The sequence below is a fragment of the Canis lupus genome, chromosome 4 (genome assembly GCF_048164855.1).
Source record: "Canis lupus baileyi chromosome 4, mCanLup2.hap1, whole genome shotgun sequence".
Lineage (NCBI taxonomy): Eukaryota > Metazoa > Chordata > Mammalia > Carnivora > Canidae > Canis > Canis lupus.
This window is the reverse complement of record NC_132841.1, coordinates 86,635,314-86,650,921: the sequence shown is the minus strand read 5'-3', so window position 1 is coordinate 86,650,921 and position 15,608 is coordinate 86,635,314. Positions and strand designations below refer to the sequence as shown.

The 15,608-nt window shown below is 37.7% G+C and overlaps 1 non-coding gene across 1 annotated transcript; it reads right to left on the bottom strand.

Moving 5' to 3' along the window:
• Positions 1–1,980: 1,980 nt before the first annotated feature.
• Positions 1,981–2,171, bottom strand: LOC140632815 (U2 spliceosomal RNA). The gene has a single exon (XR_012030499.1). It is a non-coding gene; the product is annotated as a U2 spliceosomal RNA (small nuclear RNA).
• Positions 2,172–15,608: the final 13,437 nt, after the last annotated feature.

Below are 15,608 nucleotides of genomic sequence, written 5' to 3'. Positions count from 1 at the left end.
TGGCAGCTCTCCTTTCTCACTGTTCACTGAATGACAAGCAGAGCTCAGAGGAACTGGGGAACCATCTTTGATCCTGGAAAACCAAGGTTGAAATTCTGGTCTCTACTGCCCATCCGTGACCTATCTTCTATGAAATGCAAGAAACTACAGCTATTGTTCTCATGTTATGGTTATTTGGGTAATATTAATTTTAATATGTTCTTCTTCTGCTTGACATGGATTTAGGAATAAGAATAACTTAACTTTTTTATCATTGTAGTGTCTGAGAAATTCTCGGCTTTCAGTAAAGTTCCCTGAATGAATCCATGAATGAGGAACTTGAGATGATACTCTATTTGTGGATGACAGGACGTTTATGCAAGAGTCGATCATTTGAATAAAGGCATGTAGTCATAAAATGTGACTCACTAGGGTAGAGCTAGCAGGGTAAACTGCTAAAAGAACAAATTTATAGGGATGCCTGGGGGACTCAATGGTCGAGCGTCTGCCCTTGGCTCAGGGCATGATCCTGGGATCCTGGGATCAAGACCCACATCGGGCTCCCCGCAGGGAGCCTGCTTCTCCCTCTGCCTGTGTCTGTGTGTCTCTCATGAATAAATAAATAAAATCTTAGGAAAAAAAAAAAGGAAAGAACAGATTATAAACTTCTGTGAGTGCTCAGAGACAAATGGAACCCAGAAGGGCTCGAGGGCATGTGAATTACCTGCACAAATGATGTATGTCAGCACCAGGGATGCCCCGAACCCTTTTAGGCATATGTCATTGCATTAGGAGAGATAAGGGAGTTTAAGTGGGGGAAATGGGTTAAGTTCTTAAAAATACAAAGCGTGAAACTTTATTCTCAGTTGAGACCCTGGATTTTGGAAAATGTTAACTTGCCAATGACTACATCAAAGTCAGGCATGAATTATTAGACACAGATGTGGGTCAGGAAGCAGCTGCTGTTGGGTTTGCCTGGCCCAGTCAAGGCCTTGGCACGATGACATTTTCCTTTTGTTGGAATTGTATGAAAGGATCCCTGGAAGGCAAATAATCCTAATATATAACTTCTTGATAGATGATTTCTACAAATGGAGTTTCTGTCCTTGATTAACAAAACAGGCTGTACACGGGGGCAGCATGTGGGAAGTTCGGGAGAGTCAGGCTCGGGTCCAAACGCTTTTCTGCACAGCTCACTGCAGCTCTCATGGACCGTCTTCCTAAAAGTTGTCCCTATTGTTCGGAGACAGGGTCTCTGATTTCGACTGTAACACTTTCTAGTATGTGCGCCTCTGCGTGGGAAGTGCTAGTTGCTTGGCAAGTGTCTTGAACCAGGAGTGTTACTTATGAAAGAAAACTGTTTCAAAGCAGAACTGGATGAAGCTAAATAAATTTTAAGTTCGATAAAGGGATATTTTGGGCAAAATAATTGCAGTGCCAAAACGATGCTTCAAAATTGGGTAGAAAGTGAGATTTACTTTGATGGCGTGGCGGAAGCAGATGAGACTCACTGCAGGCTTTGAAGAAGCAGCAATCGGAAAAGAGAGATGAAGATATCTTCCCTTCAAGAAATGCAGTGTTGCTTGATGTGGAGCAACTGGTTTACAGTGTTCGTTAGGATATTCGTTCCCTGATGTAGTCTTTCAGTTGATTCTAATTGCTATGTCAGTGTAAAAAAAAATAATAACATTAAAAAACCTTCTCCTTATTTTTATTAAAAAGATTTATCTTTTAAATTTATTTTGGGAATTCTCTGAAACTTTTAGTTGTCCTAATCTAAAGATTCTATATGCTTGTTCGTTACTCAAATATTATTTTATTCTCCTCAATACAATCGTGTACTTTATGTCCAAATCCTTGGTACTTCTATTTACTATACTCCACTGTTTACATGAAAGCCATTGATTTGTGGGCAATGTACCTGAATTTTAGTTTTGCTAGTTTTTTTAGACCCCTTTTCTCTTTCTCTGTCTCTCTCTCTCTCTCTTTCTTTCTTTTTTTTTTTTGTGCACCGTTCCTGGAAGTACTGCAATACCAGGTCGATGCGCGGAGTGGATGGAGCAAGCTCCTATTCCATCTCCCTGCTCCAAAAATCCATTTAATATATTGTCCTCGGATAGAGGACGTATCAGATATTAAACTGATAAGAACAGATACTACACATGATCTTATCCAAAAGGCCGAGAAGCGATCTCTCTCTCTCTCTTTCTCTCTAAAATACGCACACACAACCCTTCTCTTCCAGATTTTCTTCTAGATACTGGGGATTCAAAAGTGAATATGGAAACAATGAGGAGGGACGCTTGGGTGGCTCAGCAGTTGGGCATCTGCCTTTAGCTCAGGGTGACCCCAGGGTCCTGGTCCTGTATCGGGCTTCTCACAGGGAGCCTGCTTCTCCCTCTGCCTGTGTCTCTGCCTCTTTTTCTCTGTGTCTCTCATGAATAAATAAATTCTTTTTTTTTAAAGGAAAACACTGATGAGATACTACTACACACCTAGTAGAATGGCTTAAAAAAAATGACAATATCAAAAACGGGCAAGGATACGGAACAATAGGAATTCTTGTTCATTGCTGGAAAGAGGCTCAAAAAACTTTGGAAGAGAGTTGGTAGTTTCTTGAATTCTCACAAAATTAAATATACTCCCAGCATATTATCCAATGATTACGCTCCTTGGTATTTACCCAAGTGAGTGGAAAATCTGTGTTCACATCAAAACTGCACACAAATGTTTATAGCATATTTATCCACAAGTACTGAGACTTAGAGGCATCTAAGGTGTCCATTAATAGAGAATGGGATAAACAAACTGTGGTATATCCATATAATGTAATATTTTTCAGCAATAGCAGTAAATGATTTATCATAGTGGTAAGTGAAGGAAGCCAGTCTGAAAAGGGTACCTATCATATGACTCAGACTAAACGACATCTGCAAAACACAAAATTATGAAAATTCTAAAAAGATCAGTGGTTGCCCTAGGAGAAGAGGTGGAGGGAGGAAGGGAGATGAACAGGTGGGACTCCGTAGAGTGTGATGATTCTGTATGGTAGGATACTGTAATGGTGAATGTGGATACAAGCCATCATACATTTCTCAAAACTCATCCAATGCACAAATGTAAAGAGTGAGCCCTAACGTAAACTTTGGACTATGGCTCATAATAATGATCCAGGCTTGGCTCATCAGGGTAACAAATGCACTGCGCAGATGCAAGACAGCTTGCACTAATGTCAGACGTGTGTAGGAGGATATATTGAGAACTTTCTGTGCTTTATGTTTGATTTTCCTGTAAACTTAAAATTACTGTAAAATAATATCTATCAACTAAAAGAATTAATACGAAAGGCCAGGTCCCACCCTCCTAGCACCTGCATTATGGTGAAAGGAGGTAAATGGTAAAAAAAAAAAAAGAGAGAGAGAGAGAGAGAGATGGTGATAAGTGCTAGGAGGATAGAGAGTCCAGACCCTATTTTAATAGAAAATGGTTTGGCATCTGTCTGGGGACTTTTAAATGTCCTGAGTAAAGACCTCTCGGACACATTTAAGCTGAATTAGAATCAGCTGTTTCTCAGAAAGGACGTTTGGGTCCATTTTTCCTTACAACTACATTTTCAACAGGAGCCCGAGCAAATCTGATTTAAACAGAACAATCTCTAAGTGGTTGTGCTGTTTCTTCGCCTTCTCATTTCTAATTCCTGAACGTCCAAGAGTGACCGTTTGAAGATACCAATTTGTTTATAGCAGTTCCCCGCTCAAAAGTCTTCGCATGACTTCTCACGTACAACACAGTACAGTATTCCGGCAAGACCCCCGAAGCCCTGTCCTAAGTAGAGCGTCCCTCTGTTCCAACTTAATGTCACACACTGTTCCTTCTGCTCGACTAAAATGCCATCCTCACTAACTTCCCACCTGAACTCTTTTCTCCCCCCTTGGAAGACATCAAACCCTCTGTGACCTCAGGGCCTTTCCAGTTGCTATTCCCTTTCAGGATCTCCCTCAAGTGCTTTCTGCAATGGCCCTGATGATCAGTGCTGGGAGAAGATTTTAACAAGGCAAATGGTGATAAAATGCATGTTCTTTGTTTTTGTGTCAAATATTCCCACGGGTCTCTTCCTCTGCCTTTGTTCAGATCTTGGATCAAAAGTCCTTTCCACAGAAGCTCTCCTTGGCTTTTCTGTGACGTGTTTCTCCTTTCCTACTTTTGCCCCCATAGACTCATCATGATCAAACACATGAACAGTTTTCTTACAATGCCCCACGATCTTCATGAGAGCAGGCATTTCTTGTCCCTTTTGTTCGGAGCTGAAGCAATTTCTCGTCCACGTTGATATTCGATAAATACTTGATGAGTGAATGAATAAGAGCACAAGGTAATATTTATAAAATGCCAACACTCTGGTTGGTAAAAAGTATAAATGGCTTGAATGGAAGTAAGTATCACCTTGTTTTAAGTTTTCTCTGAGTATATTACAAATCCACTATATACTTTACAAATTTGCATCTTCTTTTCCTAGATTTTTAAGTGTTTTTGGAATATAGATACTGCTTTCAATTTACTGAAATATATTTGGGGCTCGATCTGAAGTTTGTATTTGAGGCAGTTAGTCTGTTGACAACTGAGGGTGAGTAAAATTTTAGCTTTTACTATACTAGGAGACCTCGAGAGAATAGAAAGGATGTCCACTTTTTATTCCAGACCTACAAGACAGGTTAGTGAAAATAAGACATTTTCTATACTGATTGTTACGGGGAAGCTAGCTTTGACTGGTAATTTTATTATAAAATATTTTTGCTGCAGTAGTCAGAGGCAGATCACCTATTTTCTTATAGAATTGAGTCTCGCTGATGTTTTTCCACTTGAATATCTTAGCATCTTGTTGGACCCTAGACACTCGTGTAATTAGTTGCAATTCAGGGGAATTTTTTATGTATTATAGATATGGATTGGAGGCCGTTGGCCGAACTCAGATGAAACCTATTCTAGCTAATTTAAAGAAGAAGGTAAATATATGACAAGAATGAGGAGGAATTGAAAGAATTAAAGGAAACCCTGAGAAGCCAGACCTTGGCTAGGACAGATAATAAGATGACATCAGGGTTTTCCACAGCAGGAAGTGGGTTCCAACCAACTCCTGTGTTAATCTGGTTAGAGAACTAGGTTTGGATTGAGGCTCAGGTCTACACCCCAGGGGAATTGTGATTGGTCTGCCCTGTCTGATGCCCTAGAATGAGGGAACGGCTAAGTGCCACAGAGGAAAACAGAAAGCGTATTCCTGCGAAGGAAGGACGCATGTGGCCATCCAGCAAAATCTGAGGAGCCCATCCTGCTGATGATCAAATAGGTCAAGATAGGTTCCTCATGCCAAGAAATCACTGAAAAGAGAAATACATTCTCAATTCAAAGAATTTGTATTATAATGCCTAAAAGGAAGGTTTCTAAAATTGTGTTTTTGTTTAGTTTGGTTTGATTTGTATTTAGGTGCCTGATAATTTTCAGAACTCCGCATTGTTACGGACCTAACAAAGCCTGAGATCACTCCCTATAGTCAATTCGGACAAAAATTTGAAGATGTAGTTTTACAATGTTTTTGAGCTTTCGTTTGACAGGTAGTATTGCATGACTTTGCAAGAGGAGAATGATCTCTACTCGTTTCTCCTGAGAGATAGGCACAGAAGAGAAAGAAAACATGAGGACCTATTTTTGTGCCTGTCTAAACAAGCAATCCATTAAAATCCCAATGGAAATAAGCCTTTGTGGTGCTCATCTCCAAAACTTTGAAAGCTGGCAACTTTAGCCACCTTCCCACTGCTAATTCTCATGTTCTGAGTAAATGTAGTATTACCCTGCTTGCATTTGTCATGCACAAGGTAATACTCTCGTGTTTCATAGTGTTTTTTTTTTTTTTTTTTTTTTTTTTTTAGTATATATATGGTTACAGGGAGAGAGAATTGTTCTCATAGAAATAAAGAATCTAGTGAACCAGTCCCTATATTTATGGTGCTTCCTCCCACTGTCTAGAGTTTATTTATGTGACTGTCTATGAGATGGTTTCCTTGGTAACCGAAAGAGCCTGGATCTGAGCGGCTACGTTGCAGGTTCACACTTCTAGACATCGTTTGCTTTCAAAAATTAACTGTTCAATGGAATATTCAGTAAAAACACGTGAAACATCATCACCTATTTTCTTCCAGAATTGAGTCTCGCCGATGTTTTTCCACTTGAACGCCTTAGCATCTTGCTGCACCCTAGATGCTCATGTAATTAGTTACAATTCAGAGGAATTTTTTATGTATTATAGATGCCATTTCAGCAAGCTGTGCGAGGGAGGCAGTTCCCCTTTCCAAATTCATTTACAATTAATTGCAAGGTTCTATAACTATCATTTGAATCACATCTAACACTCAAATGTTTAATGATACCACAGCAGAAAATAAACAAAACAAGACGTGACGCGCCTTCATGTGCCACACTGACACAGGCAAAGGCAAAGATAAATGTCAGAGGTAATAAAATATTGACTAATTTTAATAGAATGAAAAATCTTGTAAACAGCAGCTGGTTATCACTGTTTATTATGAAAGAGCAGAAAAACGTTTTCATCCTGATGCCTAGCTTATCTACGTGGCCTTATTTCATATTAAAATTTTCAGTACTATCTCCTCCTGAATTGATGTTTAGCCAACTGTCACTTCTCTCTTTCATCCAGCTGTTCTCTTGACTCCCCCAGAAATCTCTTGTAACACCATGGTTATTATCTGAAATATTTGGTTTTAATGAGATTTTTTTTATGCAATGCTATCACTCCAGAAATCAATATATGTCCCACGTATGAGATTGTAAAAACACAGCTCGCTCTAGAACCTAACCAAAGGATGAGGAGAGGTTAATGGGTTGAGACTGATCGTGGCAGGTGTAACTCCTCTGACACCTTAGCAATCATTTTAATACTTACATTATTCTTCTTTTCCAGCCTCTTAACATCTCCATGCAATTCAGATAGTGAGTAATGAACTGGGTCAAGGTTCCTAGCCCCCTGTTTTTGTGGTCAAAATTACTGAATCACTTTACCCTATTCTCTTCTTTTACTACTGCCCTGGATCACCAGCTTTGCTTTCTTTCTGTAGCATTTATTGTTCACATTATCTGTCACTACATTTTGAGATTAATCATAAAAAATTAAAAGATGGAACAACCCTCATTTAAATAAACACCTTTCCTGACTCTGGGTCTCTTGCACTCTTTTTCTTTTCAATCTGTTGTATTGAAATTATTCTCTATACCAACAAAGATAGTCTCTCACCTTGCAAACACCTCTCCAGACTTGAAATCCTATGAAAGGATGTAGCATTTTCTTTATTTCCCAAATAATGGCTTTTGAGTTAGTGCACATAAAAGAAGATTCATTTTCTTTGATTCTGTGAGATCCAAATGCTGAGGCAAATCTTACCTGTCATGATCCCAGGAAAAGCTTGTGCTATATTTTCTTCTTCAATTCTTTCACTGAGATGCAAATAAATAATCATTTAAAATAGTGGTGTGTCCTGTGATATATTTCTACAGGTCTGCAGATTCTATGCATTGAGTTAAAAAGTGGTCACCTAGGTGATCCTGATGACTGTTTCATAATTTTCCTGAGAGCTACCCTGTATCTGAATTTTGCCGGTGTTGACAATGGGGTTTCAAATTATTATATTGCCAAAAGATGCCTAGATAGATTTTTTATGTAATTTCTATCAGGAAGAATGGTTGAGTCTCTAGACATACAGTTGATGGATATGCCAAAAACAAGAGGCTCTTGGTTAAGGAGCCTGTTCCCTATTCAGGTCATGGAACTGATCATTCCCACCAGCTCGTTGCATGGATGTCTAGCAACACATGGAGATTCATTTGCTTTGTTTCCGCTAAAGAGATCAGAGGAAGAGAGAGGATGGATTTTCTTTTAAAGATCTTTATTTGTTTATTTGAGAGAGAGAGAGAGAGAGAGAGAGGGAGAGAGAGAGAGAGAGAAAGCACAGAGGCAGGGGAGTGGCAGGCACAGGGAGAGGGAGAAACAGGCTTCCTGGTGAGCAAGGAGCCTGATGTAGGGGTTGATCCCAGGACTCTGGGATCATAACCTGAGCTGAAGGCAGACGCCTAACAAACTGAGCCCCCCATCCGGATAAGAAGATTTATACAGAGGTCCCTAGTTGGAAGGAGTTGGTCATTGAAATGAAGCTGTAAAAGGCCAGTGCATCAGAAGTGAAATGAACTGGGTGGTGATATGACCAGATAGGCTGGAGTATAAGCTGGGCTCAGCATAAGCACAGTCCCATAAAATAATTTTCATTTTATCCCAGAGGATTAATGATTTGAAGAAGACCTTTAAATATTAGAATATCCAACAAATTCTCCAAACCTCACTTCACTATTGGGAGTGGATTATTAGAAGGTGGAGAGAATAGAACGATGCACACTAATAAAGAGGTGATTGCAGGGCTGGGAACAGTTGAGATTTTGAACTGGGAAGGTGACAATGGAGCTAGGAGAGTGGAAAGAGTCCAGATACATTGTACAAAAAGAATTAATAGGATATGCTGATAGATAAGATGTTAGCGTAAGACAAAGGGAGGAACAGGACAACTATACAACTTCTGGTTTGAGTAACTCCCAGGATAGATATAGCATGTAACCCAGGTGAGAAAACGTGGGATATTATTAGGATTTAGGAAGGATATCGAGGGCTCTATTTGGGACAAAATGATGTTGATGTGTCTATAAGACAGTTTGTAGAGGGACACCTGAGTGGCTCAGTGGTTGAGTGTCTGCCTTTGGCTCAGGTTGTGACCCCGGTGCCCTGGGATCCAGTCCTGCATCACACCCTCCCTCCCCCCACTACTTCTCTCTCTGCCTATGTCTCTGCCTCTCTCTCTGAGTCTTTCATGAATAAATAAATAAAATCTTAAAAAGTAATAAGATTGGTAGAGATGTTGAACGAGTCTGAATTTCACTAAAAATATCTAAATTTAAGAGTCATAACAATATAAATGATACGTGGCATGCGAATGAATGGGTCACAGAAGAGAACATGTGAGAGAAATGATAAGAAAACATGAGAAAAACTGCCGAGGAACTCCAAATTTAGATGTCGGACCAAGCATGAAGAACAGGCAAAGAAACCAGAGAGAGGCGCTCTGAGACAGAAGGGAAACTAGGGGAAATGCGGCATCATGGAAGTAGAGAGAGATTCCAAGAAGTGATCAGTGGTATCAAAGGTTCTTGAGAAGTGAGGACAAAAAATATGCCACTGGGCATAAGACACGCAAATCAGAGAGATGCCTTTGTAAGCGTTTTTATGGAAGTTGTATTTAAGAGTCAATGGAAGTGAAAAGTTGGGAGACTGTGTAGAGAAGCCTTTTGTTCAGACCAGTTGTAAGATGCAGAAGATGCTGGAGGGAAGATAGGGTGTTATAAGAGTGTGTTCTTAGAATAAGATATAAAAGATATAATAGATGGCTCTCTATGAATATTCCAGAAAAGAAAGAGAACAATGATGTAAGTCAGGAAAAAAACATCTCTAAGAATGAAATCCTTGAGGAAGCCATAGAAGATGAGACCCAGAGCCTGAGAGGGATTATTGACCAAGTGTAAGAAAAGAGATGTGTAATGTAATTGGAATGGATCGGGAACGAATGAGGTCGTTAACTGAATGTGCGGGTGCTCACAGGGTGGGCTGGGAAATGTAGGCTTTTCCAGGAGATAAGATAAAAGATAATATTAAAGAAACAACAAAGCATTTCCAAGAAATGTGGAAATGCTTTTGATGTTTTTGATCAAGCTCTTAAAGTGAATCTGCTCAGCCAGTTGTACGATTTTCTCGGGAGATGATCAGATGCTCAAATGCAGTGAAGGAAAAGGATGAGATCTGATTTCACCCAGGCTTGTTTTTTTTAACTGAAGTATAAAGGAAAAAGAAGGAAGGAAAGAAATTAAAGCTTCTTCAGGGAAAAAAATTACAAAAATCGAGCAAGAAGTATAACCAGGGCAAGGGCAGACATGAAAACAGGATGAGACTATTGATAGTAAGAAACTGAGAGGATATATAAATTGGGTTATCTTGATGAGGTGAAAGCACCGTGGATTTTTTTTAAATTATGTATTTATTTATTTTTAAGTTCTAGTATAATTAATGTACGGTTTCATATTAGTTTCAAGTGTACAATATAGAGATTCAACAATTCTATACGCTACTCAGTTCTCATCTTGCTCTTAATCCCCTTCACTGATTTCACCCATTCCCCCTGCCCACCTCCTGGCTAGTAACCATCATTTTGGTCTCTGTAGCTAATAAATAGAGTGTTTTTTTTTTTTTTTTGGTTTGTCTCTTTTTTCTTTTTTAATTCCACATATGAGTAAAATGATATGACATTTGTCCTTCTCTGACTGACGTATTTCACTCAGCTTTATACTCTCTAGATCCACCCATGGTGTTGCAAATGGCAAGACTTCATTTTTTTAACTGGCTGAGTAATATTCCATTATGTATATATATATTACGTCTTCTTCATCCATTCATCTACGATGGACACTGGGTTGCTTCCATAGTTGGGCTGTTGCAGATGATGCTGCAGTAAACATAGTGGTGCATGTGTCTTTCTGAATTAGTGTTTCTGTATTCTCTGGGTAAATACTCAGTAGTGGAATTACTGGCTCATAGAGTTATTCTATTTTTAATCTTTTCAGGATCTCCCTGCTGTATCCCATAGTGGTTGCACCGCTTTGCATTCCCACCCACGTACAGGAGGACTCCTTTTTCTCCACATCCTCACCAACACTCGTTGCTTCTTATATTGTTGATTTTAGCCATTCTGACAGCTGTGAGGTGGTATCTCATTGTGGTTTTGATTTGCATTTCCCTGATGATGGGTGATGCTGAGCATCTTCTCCTGTGTCTGTTGCATGTCTAACTGTCTTCTTTGGAGGAATTGGATTATTTGTCTTTTGGTTATTGCGTTGTGTAAGTTCTTCATATCATTTGGATACCAACCCCTTATTGTGTATATATAATTTGCAAATAAGCTTCTCCCATTCAGTAGGTTTCCTGCTGATTATTTCCTTTCTCATGTGGAAGTTTGTAGTTTTTTTAAGGAATAGATTTATTTATTCATGAGAGACACAGAGACAGAAACAGAGGCAGAGGGAGAAGCAGGCTCCCTGAGGGGAGCCTGATGCAAGACTCGATCCCAGAACCCCAGGATCATGCCCTGAGCTGAAGGCAGACACTCAATTATGAAGTCACCCAGGTGTCCCAGAAGTTTGTATTTTGATGTAGTCTTAATAATTTATTTTTGGTTTTGTTTCCCTTGTCTCAGAAGACAGATATAGAAAATTGTTGCTATAGCCGATGTCAAACAAATTACTGCCTTTGTACTCTTCTAGGATTTTTATGGTTTCAGGTGTCACATATAGGTCTTTAATCCATTCTGAGTTTATTTTTGGGGTAAGAAAGTGGTCCAGTTTCATTCTTTTGCATCCTGCTCTCTGGTTTCCCCAATGCCATTTTGGAAGAGACTTTTTCTCATTGAATATTCTTTCTTGCTTTGTTGATTATGTAATTGTGGGTTTATTTCTGGGCTCTCTATTCTGTTCCATTGATCTATGTGTCTATTTTTACCAGCGCCATACTGTTTCCATTACTACAATGTTGTAATATATTTTGAATGTGGCGTTATGATAACTCTAGTTTTGTTCTTTTTCAAGATTCCTTTGGCTATTTGGGTCTTTTCTGATTCCATACAAATTTTAGGATAATTTGTGTTAGTTCTGGGAAGAGTACTGATGGTATTTGCTAAGGATTGCATTCAATGTGTACATTGCTTTGGGTAGTGCAACATTTTAATAATATTTGTTCTCCTAATTCATGAGCATGGAATATCTTTTCATTTCTTTGTGTCATCTTCAATTTCTTTCAACAATGTTTTATAGCTTTCAAAGTACAGTTCTTTCACTTCCTTGATTCAATTTATTCCTAGGTAAACTTTATTATTTTTGGTGCAATTCCAAATGGGATTATTTTCTTAATTTCTCTTTTTGCTGCTTCATCCTTCGTGTATAGACATGCAACAGATTTCTGTATATTGATTTTGTATTCTATGACTTTACTGAATTCATTTATCAGTTCTAGTAGGTTTTGGTGAAGTCTTTTGGATTTTCTATATATAGTGCCATGTCATCAATAATTAGTGAAAGTTTTACTTCTTCTTTACCAGTTTGGATGCTTTTATTCCTTTTTCCTTCTTTTTCTTTCTCTGATTGTGTGGCTAAGACTTCCAGTATTTTGTTGAATAAATGTGACGAGAGTGGACATTATTATCTTGTTTATGACCTGAGGAGGAATGTTTTCAGGGTATAGGCATGATGTTAGCCATGAGTTTTTAATAAAGGGCCTTTATTATGCTGAGGTATGTTCCCTCTAAACCTACTTTATTGAGGGATTTTATCATGAATAGATGTAAACTTTTTCAAATACCTTTATCCCCATATACTGAAATGATCATATAATCTTTACCCTTTTCTTACTGATATGATGCATTACATTGATGGATTTGTGAATACTGAAGCACCATTGTATTCCAGGAATGAAACCCACTTGATTGTGGTGAATGATTTTTTGAATATATTCTTGGATTTGGTTTATTAATATTTTGTTGAGAAATTTTACATCTATTTACATCAGAGATATTGACCCGTGGTTCTCTTTTTGGTAGTGTCTTCATCTGGTTTTGATATCCAGATAGTACTGCCTCATAGAATGAATTTGGAAGCTTCCCTTCCTCTTCTATGTTTTGGAATAGTTTGAGAAGAATAGATATTAACTCTTCTTTAAATATTTGGTAGAATACATCTGTAAAACTATCTAGTCTTAGACTTTTGTTTCTTGGGAGTTTTTTGGTTACTGATTCAGTTTCATTGGTGGTAATCAATCTTTTCAACTTTTCTATTTTTTCCTGGTTCAGTTTTGGTAGGTAATATATTTCTAGGAATTTATCCATTTCTTCTAGGTTGTCCATATATTGGCATATAATTTTTCATAATATTCTCATTACCTTTTATATTTCTATTGGTTGCTATTTCTCCTCTTTTATTTATTATTTTTTTTATTTGAATCTCATCTCTCTCTCTCTCTCTCTCTCTTCCTTTGATGAGTCTGGCTAAAAGTTTATGAATTTTGTTGATTTTTTTCAAAGAACAGCTTCTTGTTTCATTGATCTGCATTTATTATTTATTCATTTATTTATTTATTTATTTATTTATTTATTATTTTAGTTTCTATAGTGTTTATTTCTGATTTCTGTGCTAATCTTTATTTCTTTCCTCCTACTGGTTTTGGGTCTTGTTCTTGTTTTTCTAGCTCCTTTATGTGAGGTTAAGTCATTTACTTGAGATTTTTCTCACTTCTTGAAGTAACCCTGTATTGCTATAATCTTCTCTCTCAGAACAGCTTTTGCTACATTCAAAAGATTTTGGATCATTCTGTGAGATGAAAGCATTGTTGACATGTGGCTATAAGAACAAGAGAGTTAGAATGACAAGAGCTGACAGTAGAGGAATTAGATATTTAAATTAACATATTTTTAGTGATAAAAGTACATATTATAATTTTGGAAGCAAAATCTAGAACTGAATAGAAATAAGCTATTTGACATCTAGAGTTATAGGACAGAGAAGTGGCACATAATAAAGAGATACCCACATGGATTTTTGGGCTCACCAAGAAGCATTAGGAACCTGGAGATAGTCTTTAACACAAGGAGATGGCAAGGATGTTGGTATATAGTAGGATTAAGTAGGAGGTATGGTATGTTTGAAGGCATGTGGCTTAAGGAGACAGGACTCTCCCTCCCTCTCCCAGAGGAGGAAGAAGAGGAAGAAATTACTTAGAGACCATACTGAGAGCAAAAATACACTTTCATATTGTCTGTTCTTGTGGCATGAAGGGACATAGAGGAAAAACAATGAAAGAAAAAATTCAGCTTTATGGAACGAAATTCAGTCTTTAGTTAACATAAAAAGGTAGTAGAAATATCTTAAGATGGTATTAAACACATTAAAACTTTTACAGCAAATAATTAATATTTATTTATTTTCATATATAATTATCATAATCACCCAGCAAGGTGATTGTAGAAGCTATGATTGTCTCTATTTCACAGGTAAGAAACTCATAGCACTAAAATGTTGAGTAATGTTCCCAAGGTCACATATCTTTTAAATATTGGTGCCAGGATTCAAAATCAGTCCATTTGCATATAGATTCCAAGTAGAAGTCCAGCTGGCCAAAACAAGTGGAAAACTGGCTTTCATCCTGGAGTATACGCTGCTAGAATAGGGAGACATTGAGAGTGATAATGGATAAGCAGAAAGATTATACTTAGGGCATTAACTGAAGTAATAAGAATGTGAGTCTTGATAGTTTGATCCTCAATTGGAGGGGAATGGATGCAATTGGTTCTGTAACTGTGGTTGAAAATGCATTTCATTGTAGCCAGGATGCTTCTGGAATAGCTGCTCTATAAGTGGCATGTATGGATGAGTTGATCATAGAAACATGAACAAAATTTGTAGAATACAGTAGATATTTTAGTTCTCACCAATATCTGATTTTCTCTTCCTTTTTGGCCATATGAGAAAGTATACTTCTAGCCTCTTTGTGGTTAGGCAGGGCTAAATGATGAATTCTGTCTAAAGAGAAGTGAAGATGTGTGGTCCTCTAAGCTAACTAAGGCATGAATATCCCCAAGCAACTTTCCAGGTTTTTTTTTTTTTTTCTAATGTTGTGGCAAAAATGGAAGTCTCATGGTCAAATGACCTAGCGGCAAGATAGAAGTAGTTGAGTTGTATGATGGTTGGAATGTTGCATAAAGAACAGTTGCCCTAGAGTCATCTCCTTTGGCAGGGAATTCTTGTGTTAAGCCCCTGATACAGTCTAACTGAACCTGAAAAATTCAGAGAAGGAGAGAAGAAAGGTTGGATGAATGATATGGGAAAAGAACACAAAGGTTGAAATGAGCATGTAGACCCTGTCTAAGAGCAGTGGAAGAGATTTTTCTAGCTCAATGCTTCTAACTTGGTTTCTTCTCAGAACATAAGTTATGTTAATGAACATTTTAAGTTATGTTGATGGACATGTGAGGACACACGCTATTTTTTTGGCAACTTCTTTTTGGCCCATAAGTGACCTCACATCTCCAGAAATTACAATTTGAGAATTACTTTTTTAAATATCATTTTTTTAGTGTGTTCAATAGATATATTAACTTCACCATTGCTTTTAATGATCCATTCTTAATTCAACTACATAAATTGATCTACCCAGAAAGATGATGAATGGAGGTAAGGGAGATATTAGAAAAGCTCATATTTTTATATATTTCTTTCTCAGGAGCTGCAAGCTACTTGAGGGAGGTTTTCAATCCACCCATCAATCCATGCATATATACTAACTGAGTTACTAGATCACAGAAATAAAGAATGTTAAACAATTTGCTACTTAAGGAGTTCTAGGGAACTAATTAATGTCTAGTGGTATGACCTATTATGTCTAGGCTAAAGTCATCCAGTACCCCAATGGAACTTATTCCTACCAATAA